Source organism: Cupressus sempervirens, chromosome 5 (assembly GCF_028749045.1).
Source record: "Cupressus sempervirens isolate cs-2001-9-10 chromosome 5, ASM2874904v1, whole genome shotgun sequence".
NCBI lineage: Eukaryota > Viridiplantae > Streptophyta > Pinopsida > Cupressales > Cupressaceae > Cupressus > Cupressus sempervirens.
In genome coordinates, this window is record NC_143122.1 from 368,556,269 (window position 1) to 368,561,686 (window position 5,418).

Below are 5,418 nucleotides of genomic sequence, written 5' to 3' on the forward strand. Positions count from 1 at the left end.
ATGGCTTCCTATGGCCCAATTAAATAAGAAAGATGGAATAGGTTGTTTCGGCCTATTGATGACATTTCATCTTGGTTTTTCTATTAAACTTGATATTTGCAGGTATGATATTCCCTAAATTAGACGTATAATTCACCTTTCTTTGCATGGATTTTGGTTTCCCATTAAACAATGAATTTGGAACTCATTGTCAGCTTGGATTATATGATTTTGAATTATTATTACTTTACATAATTTTGATCCCTTTGTTTCTCCCCTTCATATCTGCTATTTATCAGTAGCTCCCCCCGGATTCCTTCTTAGATTAATTAGATGTAAATTTTCACTAACCCTTAACACTCTTGCTAGTTTTCTTGTGATGCTCTCTAATCAGGGCTATGAAGTTATTATCACAAAGAAACATAGAGATTCATCTAAAGGCATTTTGATGTAATTGTGTCTTTGAGCAAGATGTATTAATCTGAAATAAGCCTTTTGTCAATGTATAACTCAGGACTAAGGCACATTAATGTAATTGTGTATTGGATAAAGATGTAACAAACTGGGGTATGCCCCTTTTACCTATGTATAATATAGGACTTCGATCCCAGGCAAGATTGGAGGTTTTTTTGCCCCGTTCTTTCCTACCAGTGCCTGTAAGAACGGAGGATGCTTTCTACATTTAAATTTCATTTAATATTATTTATCAAGGCTACGGCCATTTACCGAGCAAAAATAAAAAATAAAAAATGAGTCCAAACTAAGTGGGAAATTTTTGGGGTAAATAATTTATATCATTATAGTTTTTCCCATTTGGACTTGTAATGTGAACTACGAGAAGGTGCATAGCAAAGCAACACAAGAAGATAACATGAAATTGAATATTATTATTTATACTCATCGAATAATGTAGGTATGCATATTTATTCTCTTAGGAGATTCTCATTGAAATTAACACCTTGACTAGAACATTAAAAAAAAATGAATCAAATGAACATTTAAATTAAAAAAATCATTTGAAATATCGATATACGATTATTTTCTTTAAGGAATTTTCCAAAACTAATATACTTTTATTATTATTTGCAATCAATTTTTTTCCATATTGTGTTTCCTCAATATATCTAGGCCCTTATTTAACATGTGGATGCTCCAGTTTTGCCTAATTGGATTACTCTAGTCATTGCTATTGTTTAGCCGATACCCACAAAAAATGCCAAGACAATGTTCTTACATGACATGCTCTAAATAGTTATCCAAAGGTACCTCAAGACTAAATAAAGGAAGATTTGATCCCTAAGTTATGTTTAAATCATTAGCTAGTGGACCTTGGCTCAATAAATCACGTTATCATCACTTGATACTTCACTAGTATTTAAGAATATAGCCTAGAAGCTTGGTCAAATGAATAATATTGCATTTTGGTCTATGACAATATAAACAAAATATTGTCTTGTCATTCTTGATTAACATATACAATATTAAGCATTAATTTATTAGAATTTATTAGATTACCAAATATTTTTTAGTACTCTCTTAAAGTCCACTTTCAAGACTTGGTTTTTTGAATTTTACATCAAAATTAATCATGGAAAATTCAGAAAAGGCATGGTATTAAATTTGTACCAAGTTTTCTAAAAATAAAGTTGAATTATCTTATTGCATCCAATAGAAATCTTGTTGTAAAGTTGAAACTTAAAGCTATATAAGCTTAATTATGCCTTAAGTGGTACAATTTAGCTTATCTATGTCTTAAGTGATGTGATTTTAGAGTTGAAGTACGTTTATCTATGATATTATGTATTATTGGTGAAAATTGACATATAAGAAACAAATTTAGTTCACTATAGACAAATATATTATAAGTGAACTTCAATAGTTTAAGATGGAGACAACATTTGACCAAGCTAATTAACAAGGCAATGCAAAAAAAAAACTCTTTGCCCCATGTTAAAGCTCAAACAGTTGGGAGAGGAGGCTTGAGGTCATGGGTCCCCCCCTCGGGTTGGAATCTCCCTCTAGGGTGCTCTAGTGAAAATAGAGTTTGAGCCACCAATCTTACCTCCAATAGATTAGTCTCACTCCAACTCATCTTTCCTTGAACCCCAACTTGGCATCTATAAGCCCAAGGTAAGGTGAGGGGAGTCAATTGGAATGGGTTGTGGGCACTGGGTGATAAAAAAACACTAGTGAGCAAATGTTGGGAATTCAATGTTCTATAACTGAATATTATTGTGTGCTCTAAATTGACATTTGTGTAGATAAATGCATTAATTGATAATCATATTAAATTGTTAAATTATTAAATATTAGATAAAAATAATGATCAAGAAATTATATTAAATATGTATAATACATGTTACCAAACTAAATAATATTGAAATGATCAATCTAAAAAAATTTAAACCTTTCGTTCGATTTCATATCTTATCTTTGATAAAATCAAACTATATTGTAATAACCAATTCTATTTACAAATGGTACATAAAAAATCAAAACTAAAAGCTCATTATGAGAAAACTTTCCATAGTATCTACTAACAAATGACATGTGTAGAAAATGAAAGATAACCTTGAAAGTATATTTGCCCTGCAATTTTTGTTCCTTCTAATTAGAAATCAATCAATAATAATCTTATTTATACTACAACATAGTATTTTAAAACTGAGAATCATTTTAACTATTAGCACAAAGTATAATTAACTTCAGAAAAAAAACTAACAAATTTTAATATCATGATAATTTAACATTTTGATTGTGTTTTCTTCTACAAAAATCTATCTAACTGTTCATGAAAAATTATGTAATAACAAAAGTTTTAACATTGATACCCACAAAGATTTAGTGAACTGAAACTGTAATAGTATTTGAGATGTTTCAGCAAAAGGATCTCAAAGTTACAAATCCATCATATTTGATTATTTGATTAGAATTGATCTCCTCTTATATGCTTTTCAAATCATCCACAACCATTTGCAGTTTCCCTTCATCTCTACCAAGGTTTGTAACTTAACAATTATTACAAACAATTTTTGAGTTAAAACCTATATTAGCACTTAAATCTTCAGAAGAAGAATGAACAAGAATTGCAAGAGTAAAATACCAACCCAAATAAAAATATCTATCATTCAATCCATAGCCATCTTGTAGTAGTTGTTCTCCTTCTAAGATTATGTGAAACAGCAGCACCGTTTAACAAGAGAGGGGTGAAAGTGATAACACATTTTACAATGCCCAAAATCATCTCTGTTAAATCTATCAACTCCCCATACTTAGAAAGTGGTTTTCTAATCACCACCATGATTGAAAACTTCAACACCTCATTCACAAAACCCATTGCTGAAGAAAAAAAATATGACACAGAAATGACTTCAGAGGATAATATAATGGAACAGCAAAGCCAATATTTCTTTTAACTAAAGCAACGTAGAAGCAATAGAAAACCCGGGGTTAAGAGGAGTAAATATAGAATGAGGACACGATGAGCTCATTCCTTATAAATATCATTCTTTTTTCTGGTGTTTGTTTCTCCTTTACTCCAATTAAACAAAACTCTATGTCGACATATTATACCTCATGAACTCAAATAATATCGACATATTTGTCATTATGTATGGTTAGAAGCATGAGTAGCACGGAGCCTTTTTTTAATTTGGAAAAATATTTGACTTTTATACCCACCATGGATCTTGCCTTCTAAATTTTAAGTTTTTGAAAGTGATGATTTCTCAGCGTTTGGTGGAAAAAAATTAATTAAAAATTAAATATATATGCTTAAGAAAATTGGAAATTCTTTCTAGATTTTATTTTGTCTAAAGAGGAGATATTTTATTTTCATTGAAGGTTATTATTTGTCATGGATATATAATTATACTATTTTTAAAAAAATTGTTGTTTTAGTAAAAAAATTTATAGTAGATATATATTTTGTGATATTACTATCAGGATTTAATTGTATAGTTTTTAAGTCAAATTAATTAACTCATATTTCATGAATAATGATTTACATGAACTCATCTCTCATGAAAATGAATTGAACACTTAGCACTCATTGCATCTAGGTGAAGCATCAAGACTTCCTAGGTTACCCATTGTTGTATTACTCTAGCTCAAGCATGCTTGCTCACAAAGTTTCCTCCAAAGTTAAACCCACTTTCCCTGCAACCCCAATTGCAAATGCTTTAACAAGTGTTGTATCTTATGAACCACTCATTATAAAACCTCTTAAGCTCATCAATAATTAAGTAAGGGATATTTTCCACAACAAGAAGTGTGTATTTTTTTTATTTAAGCTTATTGACCCATGTTTCATAAGAAGTGATTCACAAGAAACTCGTTTCTAATGTGAATGGATGGAGTACTTTAGATTCACTGCATCTAGGTGATGCATGAAACTTCTCGTAAGACCACCCATCCCAATATACTCTAGCTCAAGTGTGCTTATTCATAGAGTTTCCTTCGAGGTTAACTCTTCTTTTCTTGCAATCCTATTTGCAAAACCCTGGGCCCATTTGGCAACGGGAATACTCTTGGAATAGACATATGTTTATTCCTAAAATGTCAAAATCCTCAGTTTGGGTTCATTATTTAGGAATTGTGAATAGGCATACAATAGGAATACGTATTCTATTTTCCTCCCAAAAAATGAGTATCTCAATTCCAACTAAATAGGTGGAATTGGAATACTTATTCCTATTTCATTTTTTATTTTGTTAAAAACCACAAAATTTCAGATATGTGAAAATTGTGATGCTCATTTTCATCAATATTGATGCTCAAGTTTCCGTGGTTTTTTGGCACTCAAGTTTTTTATTAGGTATTGACGTCTCCATGTTTCTCATTTTTCGTTGTAGGGTTTCAAATATAATTAGAACATCTATAAGAAACATTATAACTCTATTCCCGCTAATTCTTAGTGAAGGCAATTTTTCCAACTACAATGGCTTCCTTAATAGCATGTTAAATCTGGGTGGATCAACCAGCACATCTAAGCATTAAAATTATGAGCAGACTATAATCATGTGTTTGACATTATGAGCGTGTTGCCCCACTTTTTATTTTCTAACCAGTTGGCAAAAGTGAGTATTGTTTAGTAAGGAAAGTGATTGAAATCCTCAGTTGTGTTTTAGTCTAAGTCTAAGTCCCTAAGGTTAGGTGATCTCTATCATATTTTCCCATTTCACCTTCTCTTTCACTATTACTGGGTGGGTGTTTCTTCTACCTTGTGATTGGTCGAGTAAGTTAGTACCTAGTCTGATGGAGATTGAAACAACTTATTTGATGATCAATCATGTTACATGTTTACTCTTAGTGTACCACTCCTTGATAAGAAAGCATTGGAAAAGATTTGAAAATCATCTTCTCCTTGGTGGGTTTCTGACCCATGAAGGTGATTTCCCAAAATAACCACTTGAAGATACAGATGGATTAAAAACATGC

General features: G+C 31.0%; 1 long non-coding RNA gene across 1 annotated transcript; it reads right to left on the minus strand.

Annotated features, from left to right (window-relative positions):
• Positions 1 to 2,778: 2,778 nt before the first annotated feature.
• Positions 2,779 to 3,638, minus strand: LOC149556275 (uncharacterized). Its single transcript, XR_016352344.1, has 2 exons — positions 3,087 to 3,638; positions 2,779 to 2,987 (listed from the first exon to the last, which is right to left on the minus strand). It is a non-coding gene; the product is annotated as an uncharacterized LOC149556275 (long non-coding RNA).
• Between the last annotated feature and the right edge of the window lie 1,780 nt (positions 3,639 to 5,418).